The 27953-nt window shown below is 39.3% G+C and overlaps 1 protein-coding gene and 1 long non-coding RNA gene across 14 annotated transcripts in view; one reads left to right on the top strand and one right to left on the bottom strand.

Moving 5' to 3' along the window:
* ST6GALNAC3 (ST6 N-acetylgalactosaminide alpha-2,6-sialyltransferase 3) overlaps positions 1–27953 on the bottom strand; it is a 334346-nt gene that overhangs the window by 270752 nt on the left and 35641 nt on the right. Inside the window, exon 2 of one of the 12 annotated variants that reach the window (XM_075936283.1) lies at positions 8612–8658. The exons of the other annotated variants lie outside the window; for them this stretch is intronic. The gene's annotated coding sequence lies outside the window, so the exon portion shown is untranslated. The remainder of the gene's footprint in view (positions 1–8611; positions 8659–27953) is intronic. 12 annotated transcript variants of the gene reach the window in all.
* LOC112546977 (uncharacterized) lies at positions 193–25023 on the top strand. Of its 2 annotated transcripts, none has more exons than XR_012905927.1 (3): positions 193–294; positions 18304–18402; positions 24900–25023. It is a non-coding gene; the product is annotated as an uncharacterized LOC112546977 (long non-coding RNA). The 2 variants fall into 2 exon arrangements; XR_012905926.1 differs by lacking the exon at positions 193–294 and adding an exon at positions 6652–6719.

Below are 27953 nucleotides of genomic sequence, written 5' to 3'. Positions count from 1 at the left end.
GAGAGTTTAGATTTCTTAGTCTCCCAGACACACTGCCTTTCTCTTCATCCAGCCCTAGGAAACGGGAGTGGAATTTACTTTTATCATTGGGAGCACGGGGAGAAAAGTTACTTGGTTGCCTTTGCTAGAATTAATACACTTATAGTCCATTATGATGGATAAGGTATAAGCTGTTAATTTAATTATTTCCAGCACACTCAAAGAACTCAGGATGGGCATCCATTATTGAAATTACATCTACAGTGTATTTGAGAGAGCCTGCCTTTCTGTCTATTCAAGAATTCCTCCTAAATGGTAAGGGTGAAAACCATCAAATTTGGTATACAGCTTCCTCTTATCATAACTTAAATCAAGGTAAGGGTTTGGTGGTGCCAGGAATATGGGATATGCCTAGAATGGGATTGCTTCTCAGAAACTATAAAGAAAAGAGACAATCCCCCTCCCTCTCCCCATTTAGTACTGAAACATTGTCGTCTCTTCCCTTTCATCAGGGAGCAAGGGAAAAGTACACAGTTTACTGTATTCCTCACTGTGGCTGGGTAGCTCAGGGGTTAGACAAACTGGGACCTGCCCCAACCAGCTGCAGCAGCCTTGGAGCTGCAGCAGCCTTGGAGAGGTGCTTCTCACCTGGCCCAAAGCTGCTGTGGCAAGAGGGGGCTAGACTAGGGTTGTCCTCTCTCACTGGGGCAGCCTGCATACTGAAACTCTCATCCCTAGCCCCACCCCAGAGCAATGATTTAAAGGAAGCATGTACCTTCTCATTTTATTTTCCAAAAAACAAAAATTGATTCAAGGACCCAAGCAATGCCTGGTAAATCTTCTAGTACGCTTTCAGATAAAGGTTCATTAACTTCATTAATGATATTATGGAAATTGCAGATCTTGCAATATTAGGCTTTCCCCATAATTTTTATTTTAATTAGCTTATTTGGCATATATTTTGAGTGTGCAAGTAATACTGCTGTAACAGTCAATGCCTGTAAATTGTAAAAGGCTAAAGTGACCGGACTTGATTTCTATAAGCAGTTGTGTTAAGACTTTGTCGTCTTCTGAATTCACACTGTACCACTTCTTTTTTAATGAATGTAATATAGTTGCCACAAAATGTCTACCAATCAAACAAATTAGCAGGCATTACACAATACTTGAGTGTTTATATTGTGCCAGCAAATTTTTCTTAAACGCTTAGCCCTGCTCTGGCTTTCCCAAATTACTGCTGTTAATAAAGGCTCATTATTACTATTCCATTATTTTCCATGTCTTATCTCCAACTCAGCTGCAATTATTTGATGATCAACCCCACGATTCAAGTAGGATCTTATTGACAGAATAATGAAAACCAATACCTCCCTGTCACACGTGAGAGTACAATCCAAACCAGTGAGAGGATGTGTCATCTCCTGCTCTGCAACCTTGAGTGCCCCAAAATGCTTTATTCCTGTGGTCTCTGTCTGGACACTTCTAGCCTGCATACAACCCTGAGGTGTCCTGAGCGCCTGTGCCACGCAGCACTGCTTTGCCACACTTGAGCCCTGGCAACTAATTGCTTGAGCCTTGGCACCTCTTCATTACAAATTAAGCACTGGCTGGTTTACATTAAAAGTAAAACAAGTTTATTAACAAAGGGAGATGGGATGTTAAGTGAGTTCAGGGGGGGGGAGGTGGGACAAAAGTGACAGCCTTTCTTCCAAAGAGTTTCTCCACTCATCTGCCCTGCGCTAAGATGGTGGATCACTCCTATGGCCAGGATCTCCCACAAAGTCCAAAGTGTCTCCTTTGTCTCCTTCCTGAAAGATAGCTTAAGATAGCATATCCCCCTCTCCTTATATTTCAGTAAACTTTGGAAATGGTTCTTCAGAAGTTTATTCCCCAAAGTTCATTCAAGGTCATTCAGAGCCTCCAGGTGAAGGACGTTTCATTCCTCTGCTGGTGTTTGCTAAAATGCAAGTTGTTCCGTTTCCTGCAGTCTCCTCTCTCTGCTCTCTTGATAACTCCAAGTACCTTCTGTGTCATTTGCACTCCAGCAGTCTCTTCTTGTACCTTGGAAATACCTTTTCCTGCTGACCACGTTCCTTTGTCTAGGGTGGCTTAACTTTAGCCCTGCCTGGCAGACAGACTTTGATAACAATTGCCAATATGTTTGGAATTTTGAAATTTGTCCTCCATACACTCAACACACAATCATATTAAGGATTAGTATGTTACTTGCTTTCCACTGATCTCTTATTTGAGATCTCAGGTTACAACATTAATGAGTTTGGGGTACATTCAGCTTGTCAGGCCAGCTGAAACTCCCTACCAGATATCAATGAGTCCCTTGCCCTCTTGCATTGAGATGCTTTAGGGTCATATTTCTTGCTGCATTTTCTATTAAAACTATTACATCCTCTAGGAAGGCTTGCATAAAGCTGCTCTGACATAAACAATAAGTAAGCCTCCACATTCTACATTTGCATCAAGCAGCAGCTATGGAGTGATCAGGATTTTATTTGTACATCTTTGCTACATGCGGAATGTACCCGAGGTAACCGGCAGGAACCCCGTGGTAGGATCCTGTTCTGAAACAAAGCCAGATCAGGGAAGTCACTCCAACTCTAGTGTCTTAAATCCTTCTCTGGTACTGCCAAGGCATCTGTCAGAGGGGATTTTTAATCCTCGTTCTTCTCTAGAGAATACCATTTGCTTAGAAATCCATTCAGCGCCAGTGATTCTGAAGAAATTTTTGAAGGGAAGGATCCTCCCCAAAGCTCATTCTCTCATATTATAGGAAACAAATTCTATACATCAATGAACTCAAAATAGATTTCAGAAACAAAAGTAAAAACATTGCCAGCAAAATGCAGTTAAATGCATTTGTTTGCCAAGTGCTGTTGCCTCCCTCCTTGATTATGAGAAAGCATCTGTTTAAACTAGAAAAAAAAAATTAATAGATTCTCCAGTTCCTCATTCCTCCGCTCTGCAACACAGGGGGTTTAAAATCACAGGGTAAAGCAGAACATTTTTTGTTGGAGATCTTTGTTGAACTATTGGCAGCACATCATTAACCAAGTAGCTACAAAACTAGAATAATCTCCATTTTCATTCATATACTCTCTTTTCCCATTTTACAGGACAATTTTCCTTAGATGTTCCACTGGATTAGCCACCACTTAGTTCTAATAGAATTATGCATATTTTAACTTTTATTGCTTTATCTTTTACAGTCTATGTAAACATGTAAGGCATACCCTTATGCCCCATATTTTGTGGAACCCCAAATTCTTCTTCAAATTCCACTTTCAAGGAAAGTCTAAGTGTTAAACTTGGATTCTTCCTTTGTCTAAAATAGATTTCTCCAGATCATTTTGGAACCCACTGTTCTGAAGTGGTGGTTGATTGCTAGGCCTACCAAGGCATTTAGCTCAGCTACCAAGTATTTTCTTTGGAATAAGAATGACTAACTTAATTCTTATATGTAATAGATTATTACTATTATTAATGTCAGGTATAGCATAGTGCGGTTGTGGGCAAACTGCAGCCTGCATGCAGCCCACTGGGTTTAATGTGCAGCCCCCGCACTTACCTACTCATTACCTATTCCTTCCCCTCCCTCCCAGAACATGAACACTGCGAATCAGCCGATTTGAAGAGTTCAAGCTCTGGGAGGGAAGGAGAGAGATCGGAGAGGGAAAGGGGCACAAGTCCGCCAATTCATGGTGCTTTTGAAGTGCTGAGAGGAAGCAGGAGAAGAGGGGATGGGGCATGCCCGGGAAAGAAACCAGGTGGGGGGGTGGGTTTGAGGGAAGAAGAAGTGGAGAGGGAGAGGAGCATGGAGTAAAGTGCTTGACCTTGCCCTAGCAAAATGAGAAGTGACAGGCATTTAAAGGAAGGGCACGTGTGAGGTGCATGCTGATTGCACACAACATTGTGAGAGCCTCACGTTTCCTCTACTTCTTTATGTTTCTTTTGATGGTAATTTAATTTGCCCCAGTAATGGATCACTTTGTGTTGAAAAGACATGATAAAGAAGGAGAATCGAGTGAAAAATCAAAGTACAGACATAGCAACCAAAAAGAGGAAAGTCAGTGACGAGGGCAGAATGGTAAATGTCAGGGAGTTGGGAACAAGGTTATTTCATTATTGAACAGAAAGAGAGGCCATTTTGCTTAATTTGCAATGAGGTGATATCCGTTCCAAAAAAATACATTAGTTGGCATTATGAAACATGCCATTCCTCTCATGTAGCAAAATTTGCAGTAGGCTCTGCCCAGTGTGCTCGACAGCTCTGAAAGCTGAAGAAGCCCTGGAAATGCACAAGTGGGTACTTAAATGAGCATTAGATGAGAGTGACGCAGTGACCTTGGCTAGCTTCCGCATTGCTTGGTTGCTTGCAAAAAATGGAAAGTCATTCTCAGATGGTGAGTTAGTGAAACAATGCATCATCAAACCCTCAGGTGTTTTATCTGATGGGTTTAAAAACCAACTGGAAATTATTAAATGTGTTAAATGCCTGTAATTCAGCAGGTGTACTGTGAGTTGCAGACTGCAAGATAGAGCTGCCGATCTTGCTGAGCAGGTTTTCAGAACTGCACATTGAAGTGTGGCTATCAATATGCAGCTATCAGTATGGTGCTGGATGAATGCAAAGATATTAACGACATTGCTCAGCTCTGCATATGGTTCCATTGTGTTGACAGTGACCTGAACATGACAGAAGAATATCTAGATCTTGGGAATATATGAGTGAGCACAGGGCTCAATATTTTTTGAGACATTTACTGATTTTTTTCATAGATCACAAATTACCTTTGGAAAAAATGGTATCAGTTACAACAGATGAGTGCCCCTCCAAGCTTTGTTGAAAGCTTTTGTACCTGACACATTTGGGGTGCATTGCATAATACACCAAGAAGTGCTCTGTGCTAAACTTGACAAGGGGGACAGACTGAAAGCAGTAATAGACAAAGATTGTTAATTTCCTGTGTGCTCGCCCCTGCATCACCGTCAGTTTGTAGAACTTGTGGACAGACTCTGGAGACCTCGTTGCACACAATGAAGTGCGCTGGTTAAACTGTGATTAAGTACTGGACCACTTTCTGGCACTTCTACCAGAAATCAAGCAATTTCTTGCTCAGAAATCTCAAATTTACCCAGAGTTAGATGATAAAAACTAGATTTTGGATGTGGCTTTTCTCATTGACCTAAATGAGTCACCTACATGCGTTGAATGAGACATTGCAGAGGGGGGGAAGTAATAGAATCATAGAGCCCCAGGGCTGGAAGAGACCTCAGGAGGTCATCAAGTCCAGCACCTTGACCAAAGCAGGACCAATCCCAAGTAAATCATCCCAGCCCGGGCTTTGCCAAGCCAGGACTTAAAAACCTCTAGATATGGAGATTCCACCACCTCCCTAGGTGACCCATTTCAGTGCTTCATCACCTTCCTAGTGAAATAGTTTTTCCTAATATCCAACCTAGACCTCCCCCACCATAACTTGAGACCATTGCTCCTTGTTCTGCCCTCTGTCACTATAGAGAAAGCCTCTCTCATCCTCTTTGGAACCTCCTTTCAGGAAGTTGAAGGCTGCTATCAAATCCCCCCTCACTCTTTTCTTCTGCAGATTAAATAAGCCCAAATCCCTCAGCCTCTCCTCGTAGGTCATGTGCTCCAGCCCCCTAATAATTTTGGTTGCCCTCCATTGGACCCTCTCCAATGTGTCCACATCCCTTCTGTTGTGGGGGACCAAGCACTGAATGCAATACTCCAGATGTGGCCTCACCAATGCCGAATAAAGGGGCATAATAACTTCTCTAGATTTGCTGGAAATGCTCCTCCTAATGCATCCTAATATGCCATTAGCCTTCTTGGCTACAAGGGTACAACTTGACTCATATCCAGCTTCTCATTCACTGTAATCCCCAGGTCCTTTTCTGCTCAACTGCTACTTAGCCAGCCTGTAACAATGCTTGGGATTCTTCTGCCCCAAGTGCAGGACTCTGCACTTGTCCTTGTTGAACCTCTTCAGATTTCTTTTGGCCCAATCCTCTAATTTGTCTAGGTCACTCTGGACCCTATCCCTGCACTCCAACTTATGTACCTGTCCCCCACCTCTTACCCATGTAATTGCTAGTGTCAGAAAATTCATGGTACACCTACAGTTCATATCAACTTCATGTTACCTTCATGTGACTACACTCGCTTCCTAAATTTGAAAACAAAAAGCTAGGCAAACACTCTGATCAAGGAAATTAATATGATCCATCATTTCACATACAAGTGCTGTCCACACTGGTAGCTACTTTTCTTCCCTGAGAGATCTGAAGCCCTTTTTCTCATTGCTCTCAAATCTATTTGAATTTGATTTGAGCAAGTGTGGAATAGTACATCAAAAGGCTTGGGGTTGATAAAAGGAAGTTTGAGAAGAAAATAATTCATGTTTGTGCCCTGGGAGAAGACAAAATTAAAGAGATAAAGAGAAAAGGTATAGCAGAACTTTGGTTGAATACCCTGGGTCTAGTTCTCCAGCATTGCATTGTATGTCGATCTTTCGAATCTACACACACCTGAACAGACTTTTTCTGCAATGGGATACACTAGCTGCAAGAAATGCAACAGACTAATGGATGGAACCCTCAGTGCTGAATTGTGATGTGTCTGCACATTCCCTTACTCCTAATGTAAGAAAGATTGTGAAGGAAAGATGTAACCAGAAGTCGCACTGAGTATGATGTATTGTAAAGTAAGTGCCAATGTTTCTTTTGTTATATTTGAAGTTGGGGACAGTTATATTAATATATGAATGATTAAAGCATTTCTACTTGTTATGAACTATCTGGTGTGCCATGTATTAATGGGGATAATGGTTAGAGCACTTGCCCAATTTCGATCTTATAGCCCACTGAGACAAAGGAGGACCACTCACAAGCTCATACACTATCCTTGCTTGCCCATCATTGGTATCACACTTTTAATCAGTCGCTTTCTGTTACACAGATAGGATCATTATTCAATTTTTCAGACAGGGAAACTGAGGGCTAGTGGCAGAATCACAAACAGAATTCAGATCTTCCAAGTCTCTGTCTCATACGGCCAACTGAGTATGATCTGTGGCAGAGTGTTCATGTTCATCAAACTAAGGGCAATTCGTTCATACAACAGTTCCAGTCAAGCAAAAAGAGCATGTCAAGGTGAAGTATTTGTGTAAGCTACCTGTCTGATGGAAGCCTAAAATAAACTCCTTGACATGAAGGTCGGCACAATCTTACACTTAGCTCAGTACTCAGGGTCTAACTCACTGAATCAGTTTTTTTTACACAATGTTACGGACACTGAAAGGCTTGTGTTACGCTGCAGCAGTGAATTATTTTTACACTGTCACTGAAATATTTAGAATGTTAGCATGGCAATAATTTAACTACCCGGCTTCCATCCAACTATAAAGAGAAACTTGGGCAGGACTAACTGGGGGTTAACTTCATCACCATGTCCACTCATGCTTTCCCTTTTTAGTACAGAAATGGACAGAGTAAGAACTATATTAATCACAAACTGTATTAATATGAAAAAGTTACTGTTATATACAAAAACCACTGGTCAGTGGATGTTGATAATTAAAAATGAATGCAATTTAATTGAAAGATCATTGTAAAATGATTTCATTAGGACTGCAATCCATATATAGTTATTAGTGTGGCAAATACTTGAAAGAGTGTAAACCTAGCTAATTTGAACACCTTGCATTTTTCTCATCAAGTTAAAGTAGTAATATTATTCTGTAACTCTGCTTTGAAAATAGTCTAAGATTATTTATATGCATCTAATAGACTTCCACAAATTAAAATCAGTGTTGCATATAACCAGTGGACCTTTGCCTGGACAAGCAAAGAAAAATAGCAATGCAGCATTTTAAAGGTGTCCCTAGAGGTTAGTTATAAAATTTCAAGGAGAAGTCAAGCAGGTAGTGCTTCTTGAAATGCACAATCTAGCTACATCCTGACTATGGACAGACACTTACAGCGTTAACATAACGTTCACAACACCTTTCTTGACCTTTGCTTCCCCGAGCATAGGCCCTTTAAGCAATTTCTTTAGACCAGAGGCAGGCAAAAAAATACAACCTGTGGGCCAAATCGGCCTATCAAACATTTGGATCTGGAACATGGCCAAGCAGGACCTTCAGACAGGCTCCCTGGCTGCCTCAGCTCCACAAGCTACTCAAAGCAGCCTGCACTTGTGTCTCTGGACAATGTAAAACAGAAAGCAAAGTCCATCATTCAGTCGCGGTTAGCTAACATTTAAAGCAGAAATCTAGGTAAGCAAAACACAGCATGATTTCTAGCATAGGCAGCCCTGGGTGCAATGCAATGCTGATGAGTATTTTTTTCCCTTGGACTCATTAATGCTGAATAGCCAAGAAGCAGTGTTTGATTTGAGCCTTTCTGGTGCACTACCAGATTTACTTTTTATGGAACACTTACTGAAAAAGAACCTTTTAGGGAAATTACAAAGTGAGCTTTCCAGGAAAAACTTGAAGAGAAAAGATCAGTAAACAGAGGTCTCAAGTTCTTAAGTCACCTGGCTAATGTAATGATGAAGAGGTAGGTTAGTGAGGTAAGCACCTAGCTGAAATACCTAAGTTTCCTGGAGTCCTTGCTTCAAGTCTCATCAGGACTGGTTTCCTAGGTAGATAAAATGCAATTTACTAATGAGAACCTGAGAAACGAATTAATGGAACTTTTAACAAACACAAAAATAAATAAAAACCCGAACACAAAACAAAATAAGGTAGTAAACCATAAGTGCCAAGTTTCACACAGCTGTATGCCAGTCCTATTCAGACCCATGTATAAAAGAATTAACTAAACAATTGATCATCTGCCTGACGATAGCTAAGTGTGTTATTACTTGTGCTTTTTAAAAAACAAGAGCAAAAAAGTCAGTGTTAGCTTTATTACAAAGCCATATAGTGAAATACAAAGAGAACAATTACAGAACTACTGGATGGAAAGCAATCATGGTATTTTAGTTAAAGAAACTGAGATTAAGTAGTATAATGTACTCATCTGTTGTCTGTCATAATGAAGGCAGTAATTTATTTCAATACCATTTAAATAACTCAAATCATTTAGCATGCATAGTAAACTTCACAATGACATACAAAACATTTAAAAAGCTATAATTTGTTAGAAATCAGAGGACAGGGATATAACGGCAACAATAGCATAGGGTTAAAATGATACAATTTTACTTTTAGGATTTCTATGAGCAGTTTCTGGGGGGTGAGGAGGGAATGCCAGTCTTTTGGAAATGAGTCAAGAGCGATTACTGCAAAATGTAATAAGCATTAAGAATTATTGTTTATATGAAGCAAATACAATTTTTCTACTTGAAATTGGATGAAGGTTATTTAGAACCCACAAGCTGGTAATCACTAGAAAATTCTTTTAAGAATTGTAAAGGCTGCTCTAGAGTGGAGGTGGTTGCTGAGCACCCATTAATACAGACCGGAGCACCAGAGGCGTGTCATAATGGGATTGCAGGAGCACAGGCTACAACTGTGAGCTGTGTGCACACTATTACTATTTCTTGTGACAAATGAGTCAAGCGCAGATCAACCTTCAGCAGCGGTTGGTTCTCCATACAGTCTCTTTATTATGAGAAAAACAATTTATACTTACCACATGTCCTCAGAGTAGACCACATTTTCTTCAGCTTTCAAATACTTTCAACTTTTTTGTTACTGTGAAACTCATTACAATGAATTCCCCTTTAACTAATATTCCTGATATATAGGCTATATAGTTCATTCACAAGCGAGAGAGAGAGAGAGAGAGAGAGATTCCTTTTTAAAGAGAGACTTGAATTCTGAATAAACTTAAAAAATAACAAATAGTCTGGTAGCACTTTATAGACTAACAAAACATGAGCTTTTGTGGGCACAACCCACTTCTGGAGTATTGAGTTTATACTTTGGGTCTGGACATCCTAAACTCTACTTCAGTCATCTGAAGAAGTGGGTTGTGCCCACGAAAGCTCATGATAGCATCTACATGTTTTGTTAGTCTATAAAGACTATTTGTTGTTTTTTAAGTTTATCCTACACAGACTAACTCAGCTACCTCTTGAAGCTTTTGAATTCTGAAGCTAATTTAAGGGTAGCACTTCCTAATCTATGACAGATCTGATGGACCTAAACACCTGCAAAGAGGATGCAGGAGGACAGCTGCTGATATTCTAACTTCCAGACAGAAAAAGCAGTTGGGATGGACTGTATCGTAGCTCCACAGCCACCTCCAGACTGTGGCCCTGATGCTGTAGACACTTATGCACATGCTTAGCTTTACAACTATGAACTGTCTAACTGAATTCAGTGGGATTAGTTGTGAAAGTAAAGTTTCCATCTTCTCAATGTCTGTAGAGTTCTCCACACATAAACCAAATGGGGATCAGAGTAATCTGTGGTGTAAAGACTTCCTCCTACTTTCACTGCAGACAAGGCTAAGACTACCATGTAATTTTCAGAATTATATTTCAATGCAGAATTCCAGGATCCCAGTGGAAAAGTAAGAGGAGATAAGGAGCAAGAGATTATTTTAAACAGTAAAATTTAAATGTATAGATGTGCAGCTTTGTTTTTCATATGATATAAATCTTAGAAGGAAGGTAAACCTTCTTTGAGTTTTAAGTCATAGATGTTTGAAAGTTTTCCTAATATGAAGAGTCCCTCTTTAAATCAACCCCGATAAAGAAACATATTTCCATAAACAAGAGAGAAAAAAAACAATAGATCTGCTAAATAGATCTGCTAAATGAATATATTTTCTATTTGGTAAACACCTAACTCTCACAATGCTTGTAAACAAATATATGTTATAGATGTACAACTTATTGGCAAGATGAAACACTGGTATCAAGATTATCTATTTCATATGTTACTACCTGAGTAATCTACCCATCTATTGACCTTTTACTCAGTAAAAAGAGTAGATAAAATATTGCAAAAAACATTCTTAATGAATATTTATTCATGTTCAAAAGTAAATTTCAATTTCACTGAATTCACAACCCTTTTGGTGTTTGCCTTTCATAAACATTAGCAAGTTAGAGCTATACTAATGCTAATAATTGGGGGAAAATGAATGGTAAAGTAATTTTAAAATGAATTGTAATTCATTCCAAAATGAATTAGACTGTAAAATGCATACGTTGGCATATTAGTTAATTACACAAGTCTTCCAATCTTGGAAAAGAAACAATACCACATCACTTGGGAATCCTCATAATGGTCAGTTAATGAGCAAACTAAAATGTCTTTTTACTTGAAAAATTTGTAAAATTTCAAATCAAATAGATTTATGAATTTTGTGATCCAATTGCAATGAAAGAGTGATGTTTGTCAAATAAAATGATTTTCTTTCAGTTAGAGAGGACCAGATAATTAAATACTTCACTTTATATTCATAATTTATAATATTGCTAGAGTTCAAACACATAAAAAACTATTAAAAACTGGATGTGACCAATACCAATTAACCTTCCCCTAAAAGAAACGGCAAACTTAACTCACACTTAAGAAAAATCTTTGTTATTCTATACAATTGTACTCTTTAAATACCAACAAATGGAGTATGATATATCTGTACAATAGCTATATTTTATCAAAATGTACTAAGGAGAACATGAGTCAATGTCTAGCTTATTTATTGTGTGAGACATATGGTAACCCAGTGAACACTTTGGCTGTGTCTACACTGGCAAGATTTTGCGCAAAAATGTTCTTGAGCAAGAGGCCAGTGTAAACAGGTAACATCAATTTCTTGCACAAGAAAGCCTGATGGCTAAAATGGCCATCGGAGCTTTCTTGCGCAAGAAAGCGTCTACACTGGCATGGATTCTTTTGCGCAAAAGCAAATCTTTTGTGCAAAGGCACATGCCAGTATAGATGCTCTCTTGCACAAATACTTTTAAAGGAAAAACTCTTCCGTTAAAAGTATTTGCGCAAAATCATGTCATTGTAGACACAGCCTTTTAGTATATGGGAGTTGTACCACTGCCATAATAAGAGACTACAATTCACAGCACCGCATTTCTCATTAAGTGTGTTCTGTGGCATGGTATCTAGTTAAAAAAAAACGTATAACATACAGTATTGTAGATTTTTAAGATGTCCAATGTAAAGTTCTTAATCTACTGCAGTTAGTAAAGAGAGTCCTATAACTCAATGGGATACTTATATTGTCTGTCCATTTTTTGTATCAAAATTTACCATCATCATATGGAATCTTTTTACAATCAAATAGCCTTACTCCAATGTTCTCACTATGAAGGTACCATTGAGTTGTAGAGGATGTGAACAAATCAGAAGTATCTTCCCTACCTTCCATTTACACTAATCCTCCCAAAGCAGTCACCATTTCAATCCCCTCCCAAGACTGGATAGAATGGAGTAAAGCTTTAAAATGATGACACACCTCTAAAAATCCTCCTCACTGCTCTGTCAGTAACCAAGAGTAATTAAATTCCACCTCCAGTGAAACAATGACTGGCATTTCAACTGTGATAATAACATTTACGTGGCAGTTAAGGTGCTCAAAGTGCTGTATGAAATTCAACTAATCCTTAACTGCAATGTGAAGTATACTATCTTTAATAAATAAGAGAGAGGAGAGAGAGAGGATAAGAAGGGACTTGTGCAAGTCTCTGCAATAAGTCAGTGGCTGCCTGAGTCAGCACTGCTGTACAATAACCAGGATAAACCACATAGAGCTTAAAACAAATTAATATGATGACTATAACCCTACATCTGTCTCCCACCCCTGCTAAAATATTTGCATTGATACAAAGACTCATACTTCTGTTTGCAATAGCATGTAGATCTTAGATACTTATATGCAGAGCAGCTGGGATATGCAACCATATTTGCACCTCCAGCTGTTTTTTTCCTTTCATTTTTCTGCCCCAGCAGCTTTCCACCCTAAGCAACAGCGCCATTTGCCCCATCCTGGTTGCAAGATTATTTCACACTCACCCCATCCCTGTAATATCTGTATTTATCCTACTCACTCTTGTGATATAGGGAAGTGCCATTGCCTTATTTTACAGATGGGACATTGAGGCATGGAGAGGCAAAGCAACAGTGGGGCTCTGTAGAACAGACAATAAACCTGGGATTCCTAAGTTCCAAGATGATGCCACAAACACTAGTCCATCCTTCCTTTCTAGATACTAGTTATGATGGGTAGAGTCACAGAGATCACCATGAGACTGTCTCTTGATGGGCTGATCACCTAACTGCCCTCTGGGGTACCCCGGCATCCTGTCCTGTTGAGTCAGAACCTCTAGTCTCCCCCAGAAAAGGCACAGAGTTTGGGTAACAGCCTACCACAGAGCAATGCAGACACTGAGAGCAGCTCAGTGCTGGGAAAGGTCAGTCACAGGGACTAGACACAGCAGTCAGGTGCACTGCCCCAATGGGGTCAAAACCCAGATAAAGCTGTTTACACTGCATAAAAGTTTTATACAGAGCAAGCTCATAAGTTTGCTCCCTTTATCAACGAGAGAGATACACAGCTGTTTCCCCTCCACCGCAGTAACAATTATTTACACTTTTGTTTATTGATATAAAAAGTAGGATTTAAGTAGTTGCAAGTAATATAGATCTAAGTAACTTATTAAGCTTATATAAAACAAGACCCACACGCTAAGCCTTAAGTGTAAGGCTAATGCACTAAAAGAAGTTGATACAAATCATAATTTCTCACCCTAGATCCTATTTCTGGTAAAGTCCTCATCAGACAAGAGCTTTTCTTTCTGACCTGCGACCAGCGCTCTTCTCCTCCCCTCCCATTGGAGCTCTTTTGTTTCCAAGTATTTTCATTTATCCTCTCAGGGAGGGAGCAGTCTGTGAAGCCAGCTGAAGACAATCATTATTTGCTTCAGATTCCTTATACAGAATTTCCCTGGGGTAGGAGGTCTTTGTTCAATTCCCCGCACCTCTGTGGAAAAGTACAAAATTCAAGATGGATTCCAGCACGAGGTGGCATGGTCATATGTCTTTGTAGGATCAATTACTTGTTCGACTCCAGTCAGTCAAACTTCCCACTGGGAGTAAAGAGAACAGGGTGTTTGTGACAGAACAGATCTTAAGGGAGCCACAGCAACATGCCTTTGAGGGAGGACAGACTAGAGTGTCCCCAATTCCCTTTCAGCCCTCTCCCCACAGGGTGCACACATTTGCTGGTGATTCCAGTGAACACCAAATGCTTCCCCCTATGATTTCTGAACTTGTTTTCTGAGGCTGTGCTTCTGTCCCTGTTCCCTACTGTTCATATGCCAGCAGACCTCCCATTGGATTGGAGTCAATTAGAATTTTGCATGAGTGAGCACTGCAGGGTCTGGCCTATTGGCATAAAACAACTCATCATTTTTAATTGGCACTTTAAGTTTCATCAGACTACAGAACACATCTCACACTGCCTTAGTAAATGTTTGCATAGGGTAACAATTTGGTTCATTCATGTTAATAGTCAGAAGTGATCCAAATATATATTGGTTAAATACAAAGGCTGGGTTCACTGTCTGAAAACAAAGACATTCCGATTTTTTTTAAATCAGTATTTATTTTTAAAATTAACCTCATTGTTGTGAACCAATCCAGACAATTATATCTAGTTACACTGACCTAGGCTCACTTTATCTAGATGCTTCAGAAGGGTAGCAGAGTTCGTCTGTAACAGGAAAAACTTAAAAAATAACAAATAGTCTAGTAGCAGTGCTACTAAACTATTTGTTGTTTTTTAAAAATTTTTCTCTAGATGGTTTGGTCCACCCCACTTAAATACTGTGTATACTGGGAAGCTTATAAAACTATTTTTCACCACCAAATTCCTCTTGATAAGGAACTGTTTTTAATGTCATATTATTTATTTCTTCAAGACTAACACCAGTCTAAATTCATCAGCACTCTAGTCTTTGCCTGTGCATGGCTATACCAATGGGGTTATCTGAAAAAAAGGAAGTCTGCCACTAGGATTAGGGAGTTGCTTGGTTTGTTTTTCATAATATGCTTGCATCTAGCACATTCCCTCACCCCCCAAAAAGAAACATGAAGAACAAGCATTTGATTTCATGTTTTAAAGAATGTTATGCACTCAGGAAGTTTGTTCTCAGGATTCAAATATGCTGAAATATCAGAATTTACACAGAAGTCAACAGACATTATTCTATGTAGGGCGAGATTTTCCTGAGACTCTACGCAGTTAATACAAAAGACTTTGCTTTGTTAGCTGATTCCTGGCGTGGAAAATATGTTATTTTTAATAAATGTCATATGGGCCTGATGTTATCAGTTTGATATTCACTTGCCTGGTTCCTAGGAGTTAGCTCAGAGGAGGCTTTAAAAGGGGGAAGCCATAGGAAACAAAAGCAATAATAAAATAAATCTCTTTGAGAAAAGGGGCTGTATCATCAATGGCGAAGAAACCACTTGTCTGGCTCCATCTGGACTAGAATGGCTTTCTTATTCTAAAACTAAAACCAGATGTTACAGAGGACATAAAACATCAAAGTCTCTAGAAAATACAGAGTCCTGGAGGAGCTAGGAGAGGTCACCTAGGATAGGTCGCATGAGTTATCCTATTAGAGCCCTGTATTGTAATGTCTTTGAGACAGGGACTATATCTCATTATTATAGATTTTGTGGTGCTTAATGCAATAGGCCTCTGGACACTACCACAATATAAGTAATAAAACAAGTTTATTGTACTAAAATTGAATCATGCGTCAAGTCAGGATGGGCAGTGACCCAGAGGAGTGCAAAAGAACATGCAGCATTATGCTAAATGTATTTGTGTTTAGACAGAACAAGTGAAAATACTTCAGTAGCAAGTCAGGTGGATATTTTTTCCTGTGGTGTTCCAGAGTTAAAAGGAAAAATGCAATCAGTCCCTCAATAAAATTGAATTTGACACCCCTTTTCTATTGAGATTAGGAATTATCTTTCAAACCTGCACTTTGGAGCATCAGTGTCAACCTGTCGGGAGTATAATTTAGATTTTTTAGCAACATAAGATGCCTTCTCTTCTGTAGTCATTAGTGGCTGGCATGAATACACTGACAGTATTATAAATGAAAGCCAGACAGTTTGCACCACTCATCCAATGTTTTGCCAGTAGCTCTAAACCTCTCTATGAAAAGGGAAAAATCCTCTTCTCTAACCAGGGTCTATAGAGGCTTTTTTTTTCCTCTCTTGAAATCAATATCTACTTACTCTTCACAAATCCCAATAATTTCAGTGTAATGTCCGGAAAAGACATAGTATGATTAAAAAAATTAGGAGCACTCAAACAGAGTTAATGTTCTCATCCTATAAAAAATAAGCTAATATATATTAGCAGTTATTTGTTGGAGCTTAATCAGAAACCAATAAGGAAGAAATGGTATGTTTTTTTAAATGGAAACAGACTGGAAACTCTCATTTCCTATTGTGACAAGTGGAGCTTAGACAATGGACTCAAGCAAGTGTGTGAACTACATCCTTTTATTTGATTTATGGAAAAACACTAGCACATGCTGTGCTGTCACACTTTAAGCAGCCCTCCTGTGATGAAATAAATGGGGAGTTCTGCTTCCAACTGGTGGCACAGTACGGCCTATAGCGGTCTAGGGAAGATTCTTCCCAAGTGAGGACAGAAATGAAGGTCATATTCTAGGAAGACGGGGCATTGAGGTGGGACTTAATTTAATGTGATGTAACATTATGATTGTTTGTCATGTGCTGTGACAGTCAGGGCCACAGATCAGAACATTTAAAAGGTGCTTAGAGAGCAGAAATGTCAGGAACTGGTGCCACTGATGGCAAAAACTGGTATAACAGAGGGCCTGGATGAAAAAGAAAAAATACTTTTAAATAAGATCACACCTGATGTGGCCGGTATTCAAGAAAGATAAAAGATTCTGTATGAGCGTCAAGAGAGGGATTCACTGCCCTGTGTTAACTGCAATTTTTGCTGATTGTAAAGAGGAACATGTGTTCAACCGGTAACAAGGGAAGTAGCAACATCTGGGTGCAAACACAATTATTTAGGTGAATCAAGAACTCAGCAGACTGTGAGAAACTTCAAAAATACCTATGTATCCAAAATACATATAATACATATCCAAATTAAGTGAATGGACAACATGATGGCAGATGAACCTGAAGTATGTCTAAATTTCATAGAAAGCTTCCCTGAATATGTACCCATCCAACATGCTATGTATATACTCAGAGTATCTAGCTCCTCCTGCCACCAAAACTACACTTTTTAACACACTTACTGGATCAGACCTAGCATGAACATGTCTCTTAGAGCTGGGAATTACATCCTCAGCTCAAAATTCCCTTAATGTTGAGGTAAGAGTAAGGAAGGAATAAATTGCAGCACTCAGACATATTATTGGGCTCCAAACTAATTGTTAACTGAGCATCAGACTGGCCAGCTCAAAGTGAAGCAGCAATTAAAAAAAAATCTAACAAAATATTAGGGAGTGTGAGGAATGACTTACAAATAATTCTGAGAGTATTGTACTGCCATTATAGATATCAATGGCACACCCTTACTTTGAATATTGCATTCCATTCTGGTCAACCCCTTTCAAAATAGCTACAGAAGTAATAGAAGGGGTCCAGAGATGGGCAATAAAAGTGACTGGAGCCATGGAAAGAATTCCTATAAGGAGAAATTCAAAAGATTACACAAGTTAGTTTACAGAGGTTTATTTACCCTCTTGTTATACTAATGCAATGGTAATTAAAGAAAAAAACCTGAAAGGCAAAAAATTTAAAGCTAACAAGCAAACATCCTTTCACACAGCACAGTTAGCCTGTGGGACTCAATGCCACAAGGTATCAGAGGCCAAAATCTAAATTTCAAAAAATGGATTAGTCCATTATATTAATACTGAGAACATCTTATATTTAATGTGTTGCCAGATCTTGCAACTTTATCCCAAGGCAATTTTGGCCTGCATTGCAAATTATCTCAACATGAAAAGCCCAAGCAGAGGCAGGGTGGAGTGAAAGAGGTGGGGGTGTAGTAACAAAGAACAAGTGGGAATCCCTTAACTAAATGTTGCAGTCATGGGGAAGTAAACCGCAAATCCAGAGATCATGAGTTCTAGTCCCAGCTTTTGCTTGATACAACAGCCACTAAAGTAATTGTTAGATACTATGTAGCAAAACATTGTATGTAGAAGTGAATTCAAATATTGTATTAATATTTGTTTCACTGTTGCATTTTTTGGGTTTGTATTTTGGTTAATGGCTGCTGTCCCTTTAAAAACAGAATACGGGAGACTGATCAATTTTGAGACCGATAGCAACCAGTGGGAAATTTTGCCTGTTTCCAGAAAGTAAAAGAAACTGCCTGTGTGAGCTCCAAAAGGTCAGAACTTGATTTAATAAGTGCATCTGTCCAGAAAGCAAGCTTCAATTCTCTAAAGGGTACCATTAGCACTTATGGGGGACTAGATACCTCAGGGAGATATTAATGAGCTGTAGAGCCTATCACCTGTCAGTTATCGGTTTGAATCCTACCCAGATCTGCACGGATTAAAAGTTGATCTAATGGAACTTTGGTAGCCTCTATAGGAGATGAGTTTGGATAGTCCCAGTTCTACCATCTCCTATGACACAAATTCACCACTATGCAGACTGTAAGCTGTTCAGGGTGGACTATCTCTTACTATAGTGTTGTAGAGTAACCATGACTGGGTGGGTGAAGGCCTCCAAAAAAAAAAAAAAAAAAAATCACAACAGACCAAAGAACAGGAAAGATTGTTATAATCCCATCATCTTTGAGGACTGACTTACAAATTTGAACTTTGGGTTCCATGTGCTGTTATTATAAGGCTGTAAATATTCTAAGAACACCAGGAACCACTAACTGACAGAACTAGAAAGACATATTCCTTATGGTGGGCAGGTTATACTCCAAGGCTGTGTCTACATTGGCAAGATTTTGTGCAAAAGCAGTTGCTTTTGCGCAAAATCTTGCCATCTGTCTACACTGGCCGCGAGTATCTGTGCAAGAACACTGACGTTCTAATGTACGAAATCAGTGCTTCTTGCGCAAATACTCCGATGCTCCCGCTCAGGGATAAGCCCTCTTGAGCAAGTATTCTTGCGCAAGAGGCCAGTGTAGACAGGCAACGTTAATTTCTTGCGCAAGAAAGCCCGATGGCTAAAATGGCCATTGGAGCTTTCTTGCGCAAGAGAGCGTCTACACCGGCACGGATGCTTTTGCGCAAAAGCATCCATGCCGGTGTAGATGCTCTCTTGCGCAAGTACTTTTAACGGAAAAACTCTTCCGTTAAAAGTATTTTTGCAAAATCATGCCAGTGTAGACGTAGCCCAAGTATTCACTGCTGGCCACTACCTTAGACCAAAAGGTGACTTGCTTGATATCTTGCCAAATCTGGCAAGGTAAATCCTGCTATATGTTTCTATTTATATCCTATAAATATTAGGCATCAGACATGATGGAATTAAAAGAGAACACATCTAAACACAGTCATATTCCAGTGACATGAAACTAAACCATACTTCTAACCGACATTCATATTTTACACTTGAACATGCAGATAATCTACCATCATTTACAGTTCTTAGCCAAGTATGTACAGCCTTCTACAGCCAAACAGCGGACAAGCAACCATTCTTATTTAAAAGGTAGAGTGGTTAAAAGTTGCAATTTTAAAATGTACTTGCATTACACATCTGAAACAAGCACTGATTCAATGGGAGACTAGGTTCCCCATCGCAGCTTTCAAGAAGTGCTAGACACTGTGCACTCTTTTTAATAAAGAGGCCTAGCTCATTTCTTCTTAGTATTTCCTTTAAAATTCCAAGAGCGCCCTCTTGTGTGAAAAATGCTACTTATAATGAAGCACACAAAGGTGCTCGTGTCACTGTATGAGTTTTATCAACACAGCTACATTCTCTCATATGACCTCTGATGCCACAGCTTTGACTGCTTCTGACATTTTATTCTTTCCTTCCTGTTCCATTTCACTGGATTTTTATGAGCCCAGAGATGTGCCAACGAACACTAAGAACAAAGCAAGTTAACACAGAGAATTTACTCTAATGAACAACTGTATTGTCATAAGAAAAAAAAGATAACATTCACTATCCCATAGAGCTCTGTGGGGATCATCCTCCTTGCAGGCTGATGTACTGACATATACTCCACTCTAAATAAAAAAAAATAAAAAAAAAGAACCAACACTTTTAAGCTACTAGAAAATATTTTAAAGTCTAAAAAAAATTAAACTGAAGAAGTGTCCTGACTCTTTGCTGTCCACCTCCAAATCAGTTTGTAGTGAGAAATTTTCAGATAATGGCCTATTTACTCTGGATTGTCAGGAGAGCATCATTTGGCAGAGAGGCAAATGAAAAGTGAAAGACATCAGAGATGTTCCCCCTGAGGTAATGAATTGAGTAGTGCCACAAATTTCAAACCTGCAGGTGCTCATTAAAAGCCACAAATGTTACCAGTCAGAGCAAAGTCATATTTATGGGGGGAAATGCACATGTTGCTTGTTAAAACTGCCATAATTATCAGAATAAGTAAAGCAGAGTCAGCTACCAAGGGAGGGGAAATAATAATAAAAAAAACACTAACCGAGCAAGGACTTATCTGAGGCTGGAAGATGAAAAAAGGGATTTGCTGGTTGAATCCAGACAGTACATTAAACCCCCACCAATAAACAGAGTGTTATTTATTGTTTTAATTGTGTGCCTGCCTGGAGCTTTCCTTCCTCTAGCAATTAAGCTGAATGCCCTTGACAGTTTGTCTTCTGCAGTGGCACACACTGAAAATAGTCATTGGCTTCAGTCCTCTGTGGTCCCCACAGTATTTTAATTTTCTAAAGCCAAGATTTATGGAAATGGTGACATTCATCTCTATCTGCTAAAATGATAGCATGTTGGTTATAAATACAGCCTTACCATTTTTTTATATATTTTTAGCTAAAAGGTTGACAGAGAGGGCTTAGCCTTCTTCTCATCATTATGCTGCACAGGATGGGCTGTGAATTTTATGAGTGTTATCTCACTGCATACATCTTTAAAAGCTTTCTGGCCACAGACATTCTTTCCCTCTCGTTTCTTAAAGAATAGGGGTAGTAATTAGCAACTATTAACAGTCTGACTCAAATGTGAGGAGAGAAAAAAAATTACATTGAAAAGACAATAGAACTAGAAACCCAGTTAAACGTTTAAATCCTCAAAATTACAGAGACCCTACTCTGTGCGTGTGTCTAAAAACTGTCAGAACTCATCCAAAAATATATGTAAAGTGAAGATTTAATTTCTGAAAGACTCTTTTTAGAGAAAAAAAGACAAAAAGTGGCCCAGTGAAAATACATCAGGCAGAAATGTGGGATCTCTAAACAGAATGGATCTTAAGAAAATGTCTTCTATTCTAGCCAGTTTCATCACCCAAAGCAAAGGTCCTGCCTTAACGATCTAGAAGCTAAGTTTAAAATATTATTGCCCAAGAAAGTGTCTTCAAGCTCTAGCAAGTTAACTTTCATTTAAGTCTACCAGGCAGTTTCAAAGTATGGCATTCGGCTGTGTTTCTACCCAGTGTTCCATGCACACGGGAGTGAGGTGGAAAAGTACTAACTTGTATATTAATCTAAACGAAACATTTTTACAGAGGAAGATGGCATGTAAGACACCAGAGAGTTAACTGAGATTAGAATTAGTGTTAAACTATAAATCTGTGCTCATTCTACTATAACAGTGTAAAAAGAGAATTAAGTCAATCCAGGAATCAAAATTACTGAACCAACACAGACACTGCCTCAGACCAGGCCTGCTGGAGGGAGGGGACCCAACAGGCGTAGTTGCCCTGGGTCCTGGTGATTCTAAAGGATCTGGGGCTTCCAGCCACTGCAGCTGCAGTGCCACCCAGAGCCCTGAGCCCTTTAAATTGCTGCCAGCGTGGTATGTTCCATGCAGCTCTGATAGCAAGGGAGGGGAGAAGGGGGCACTGAAGACTGGCTGCCCCCAAACCTGTCCCTTCTGCTTGAGGCCTTGCCCTTTCCAGGAGCCAGAATCCACATACCCACACTTTGCCCAAGACCCCATGGAAGCTGTAGGCTCTCCTGCCTCAGACAAGAGGGACAGCCAGGAAAACACAAGGAAAAACAAATGAAACTGAATATAAAGGATCTTCCTCACAAGAAATAATGTGTGGAATAATGGCAAGGTTGGATGGTGAAGCAAAATACAAAAACAAACAAAAAAAAACCCGTCTTCAATAGGTTTTATAAATTATGTGAGATTTCCCAAGAACATGATGTAAGACTGAGGTGTAGGTTTTTTATCCCCAATGTGATTTCTATGCACAGTATGTACAGACAATATTTCTAATCTTCTGGCTACCTTGCAATTTGTAACAAGAAGAGGTATGCATAACGGTAATGGTCTAAGCTCCTTTATAAGTGTTTTTGCATGCAAGAGATGTTGTGCCTTCCAAGTTACATGCTGGGATTCTCTCTTAGTGATCGAAATTTCTAAGCAGAATCCATGAATATTGTGTATAAAGTCCTTCCATAAATTCTGGCAAGAGCTATGATAATCAGAGTATATCATTTTCTTTTAATGTTGAAAGGAACAAATTCTAATGGAATACTCACAGGGAGATCACCACCACCCTCATCTCTAAATCTTGCTACAGCCTCACAGCTCTTGGCCAACTAGAACAATGTGAGGTCTAAATTCATGGCTACATTACAAAATTAAGTCAACGTTCTGCCACCACAGTAGCTTCAAATGGTATTTCATATCCACACTATGCTTATTATCAGCACTGTGTGGCTTAACCAGGAGCACTTCCACTTAACTGAGTGGAGGCATTACTGCTCAGAGCCCGTGGTGTCAGTCCTGCTGCCCTGGAGCTCACAGCTGGAGCCCTCTTCCCGCTCGGGTTGTCAGCCCCAGGGCGGGAGAGCTCCAACTGTCAGTCACACATGGAGCTGAGAGCCAACAAGTGATGTAAATAACAGTGTCTACACAGACACTGCATCACACTACCTCATCCACCTCAGCACTGTGCCTCTCAGGGAGGGGGAATTAAGTTGCTGTACTGGGCAATTTACATTGCTGAGAGCAACATTATAGTCTAGACACTTAGGCTACATCTACACTGGCCCCTTTTCCGGAAGGGGCATGTAAATTTCACCAGTCGTCGTAGGGAAATCCGCGGGGGATTTAAATATCCCCCGCGGCATTTAAATAAAAATGTCCGCCGCTTTTTTCCGGCTTTTAAAAAAGCCGGAAAAGAGCGTCTACACTGGCCCCGATCCTCCGGAAAAAGTGCCCTTTTCCGGAGGGTCTTATTCCCGGAGGGTCTTTGAAGTAGGAATAAGACCCTCCGGAAAAGGGCACTTTTTCCGGAGGATCGGAGCCAGTGTAGATGCTCTTTTCCGGCTTTTTTAAAAGCCGGAAAAAAGCGGCGGACATTTTTATTTAAATGCCGCGGGGGATATTTAAATCCCCCGCGGATTTCCCTACGACGACTGGTGAAATTTACATGCCCCTTCCGGAAAAGGGGCCAGTGTAGACGAGCCCTTACAGAGTTAGGACAATTTAAACTGCCTTATGCCAACCTAACTCTGTAGTTTAGACCAAGCCTTAGTATTTCTCTGTGCCCTTCCTTCATACTGTTTGTCATCACCCCATCACCCTATCAATAAAGTTCATATTACCCTCCTTCTCTTGCAGATGGCCTTGGTTATATAAATGTTAGAGGCTCTGCAGATGAATATTCAGATGTAACAAATAGTATATTTAAAATATTAAAGTGTTCAATCCATAGTGAATTTTCACTTTTCTTTTCTTCACCTCCACCCCAGTAAGAAATTCCAACCACCTGCAGATTGTTAATCTGCATCCAGCAGAAAGTGCCTCTTTATTTGCAGAGAAAATTAACCATTCAAGAGTTAAAAGTTTTATTTTACCTTTGAGAATGACTTCTTGCATGTGTTTAAAGTTTTGAGTCAAGAAATTTAAAAAAATGTATTTTTTCTATATATGCTAGCCAGTGAATTTTCCCGTTTCCTCAGAGGTGGAGGGTTTTTTTTCTTATAGCTCCAAAAATGGAGGTACAGCGGGAATCATTCTCCAACCAAGCCTACCCACAGAGCATCTTCAAGAGTCACATGAGTACTTCAGGCATCAAGGATAGACAGTAGACATGAAACAGCACCCATTGATTTCTCTGCAAAGATTTCTAAACTCTCAGCAACACCACTGGCTTACATTAACACCCGTAACCTGAAAATTTTCCCCCAAAGCCTCAGGTCTCTTGGAGCACAGTTTGTCATAGCTCGTCTGCTGCCGAAGAGAATTCAATTTACACTTTTATTTATTTATTTTTATTTGAGATCAAAAGTTGGGTCACCTCCCAGGGAAGTAAGATTAATAATGAAGTCACCTGTAAACAAGGAGTTAAGAAAGAAATGATTTACCCTTCAGGAAAGGAGAGAATTTAAGGCTTTAATAGACTTAGCTCATCCCAGCAATCAATCCCAGCTGGCAAAATCTAGGTCAGTGAAACCAAATGGAATCCAGAGAATGAAACACTCAGTTGTTAAAGATTAAGAAAGAGCTTAAGATCAGGTCAGAAACAAAGGTCACGAAGCTATGTTTCATGGTTCTATTTAGTAAACAGCCAAAAAACTATAAAAAAAAAAACCCACCCCAAAGCCCATATTTAGTGTTTGCCTTAAAACAACAAAAACAAGACATTTTAGAGAGCAAATATATGTTTATAGGTATAATTCCAAGCCGTATAATATACAGAAATCCAATGTTGTCAACTCTCATGATTTTGTCACGTGTCTCATGATAATTATTTTTTCCTTAAAGCCCCTGCAGTCAAGAGGATATGTGATGATTTGAGGTTCATTCCTGAAGAAAATGTCAGCTTCTAGCCCTTCTGGCTATGAAAAAAAATCTTCAAAATGTGACCCCCGCTCACCCTAAAGGCAAAAGTAGAAGGGAAATAAAAAGAACTCCAGATCTATTATTTTTATAAAATCCCATGATTTAAAGCCAATCTCATGAATTTTGATGACCCTAATTCGTGATTTTTGAAAATTTGGGGTTGGCAGTACTGGATCACAGAAGCCTTCATTCCTTTAATGTTAATGGTGTTAGGTACCATAAAAAAAATCTTACTAGTAAGACAGAATATTGGATGTTATCATAGACCAGTGTTTCTCAACCTTTTTTAATAAAGTACCCCTTTAAAAAAATTATAAGAACCCCCAGTACCTACAGTTTTCAGACACACACAATGTTTTCTACCATTGCAACACATTTGTTTAAACAACTTAATCATAGTCTGGTGGTCGATGAAATTTTTGGGTGTAAAAAGTACAAAAATAATAAAAAGCTGTAAAACTTAAAACAAAAATTCAATTTTTTCCAAATTTCAGTTGTGTTGATATACTCCCCATACTCCTCTCGAATACCCCAAAGGGTACTTGTACCACTGGTTGAGAAACACTATCATAGACAGTTCTCCTTCCCATCTATCTTTAATAATGGCTAAAAGGTTATACATAACGGCTATGTCTACACTGCACCCCTTTCCCGGAAAAGGGATGCAGATTAGACGCTTTGGAATAGGCAAATCCACGGGGGATTTAAATATCCCCCGCGGCATTTGCATTAACATGGCTGCCGCTTTTTTCCGGCTTGGGGATAAGCCGGAGAAAAGCGCCAGTCTAGATGTGATTCTCCGGAAAATAAACCCTTTTCCGGAGGATCTCTTATTCCTACTTGAAAGACTGGCGCTAGTCAGTCACATCTAGACTGGCGCTTTTCTCCGGCTTATCCCCAAGCCGGAAAAAAGCGGCAGCCATGTTAATGCAAATGCCGCGGGGGATATTTAAATCCCCCGTGGATTTGCCTATTCCAAAGCGTCTAATCTGCATCCCTTTTCCGGGAAAGGGGTGCAGTGTAGACAGAGCCAACATGTATAGCCTAATCCACGTTCCATAATGTTGCAGACTATAATCGGCTATTTTCCTTTTGAAGGTACAGGGATTCAAACGCACAGATCTCCTGTATATAAGAGAGCCATTGCATGACACTATTAAGCATTCTCCTCCAGGCTTCAACCTAAGCCAGCCATGCCTCCCATATATTTTAACAAACAAATTATAAAACTTTGGACAAATGGAGCATCTAACGGGAATGTAGACAGAAACTCAACCACAGACGCTTGGTGAACATTACTAGAGTCTATGCAAGGATTCCCCCTGCCCTGGAAAGTCAGGATGGAATGAGGTCATTAAACCAAATGTTGAAGTTAAAGCATTTCCAATAAAAACAAGCTAATTGAAACCTATAATGTTTCAGCAGTTCCATTGTGCTGCATATAAACAGAATGAAAGGAGAAAAAACAACCTTAGGAGTCAGTTACCTATTAATGTATTTTGAGACACCCAATAATTTTACTAGATTCCATCCTGTTTCATTTTTCTACCAGAACTTTAAAAAAATTCAAAGGAAATCCATGCTGCTTTCAGATTTGATATACAGTAACTTATGAACTAACTGCTCCAAGTTTTCACTGGCAATAGTTTGGTCATAATGAGAAAAAAAAAGTGTGGACAAGCAGTACAAGATATACAAAGACTCTTAAACTGGGAGCATGGTCTATATTAGCAAGATCTTTATCCTTCTTGCTTCGTATAGAGAAGCCTGTTGTGCTTCTGCAAGCGTATGATGGCATATCTTGCTCATCCCTTCTCTTATGTAGTGAAGCACAGCACCCAGAGATTTTTTTTAAAAGGATGGGGGCGAGGGTTTTACTAAATAACCTCATTTCTTGCCACATTCAGAAAAGTTTTCATGTACATGAGGAAGGAAAAAACTGTAGGTCATCTCTTGCAAGAAAGATAAGGGATACTTACATGATAAAGTTTGGGGTCTATTTCTTGTAGCCTCCTCCTCCTCCCCCACACCTCCACTAGCTATTCTACTGCCAGATGACAGTATTTTTTCACTGTTTCTCTATGCATGCAAATAAAAACACTTTGCACATTACACATCAGCATGAAAGAAAATATATATTACTTTGCACTTATCTAGCACCTCCCGACAGGCTCAGAGTTTCTAAGACTATTGAATTAAAGAGTGACAGATACCTCAATTTCCTGCAATATTCTTGGAAGACCTCACTGTATTAAATATGTGTATTATTATGAGCTGAGATTGTATACAACTTCCCTGGGAGGAGATGTAACAGATATTCGACTTGGGAGTTCAAAAAATTATATCTAAAATGTGCCAGACTTTAGCGATAAGAAGAATTTAGGGTATATCTACACAGCAACATTATTTCAAAATAACTAGCCTTATTTCAAAATAACTTAGTCCGCGTCTACACAGCAAGCAGTTATTTTGAAATAATGTCAAAAAACTGTTGAGCTGGAGGATTTCTTACTCCGACTCTGGTAACCCTCATTGTACGAGGAGTAATGGAAGTTGGAGGAAGAGTAATCTATTTCAAAGTAAGTGCTGTGTAGACACTCCCAATTTTGAAATAAGCTACGCAATTAACATAACTCAATTTTCGTATCTTATTTTGAGTTAAGCCCTGCTGTGTAGTGGATTTTCTAGGGTATTCCTAAAAAGAGGTTAATGCAAACTCCCATCTCCAGTAATTAAAAAATCCAGCCTTTTGAAGATACATCCTGAGAGAGGAAAGGGTCATTGTCAGCTAACAACCTGTTGCAGAAGGTTAAAGTCAAAGGCCCTGTATTCCCACCCTACACGAAGGTGCAATAATTGCTGCACAAAACACATCTTGATACATTTCATTTGAAAACTAATAACTCACTGGTCAATAATAATGATGAAACAATAACGATAAAAAAAAATGATAAACAAAAATGGTATATAGCAATA

The sequence above is a fragment of the Pelodiscus sinensis genome, chromosome 9 (genome assembly GCF_049634645.1).
Source record: "Pelodiscus sinensis isolate JC-2024 chromosome 9, ASM4963464v1, whole genome shotgun sequence".
In the NCBI taxonomy this organism is placed as follows: Eukaryota; Metazoa; Chordata; order Testudines; family Trionychidae; genus Pelodiscus; species Pelodiscus sinensis.
The sequence above is the reverse complement of the archived record's forward strand: the minus strand, read 5'-3'. Positions and strand labels throughout refer to the sequence as shown.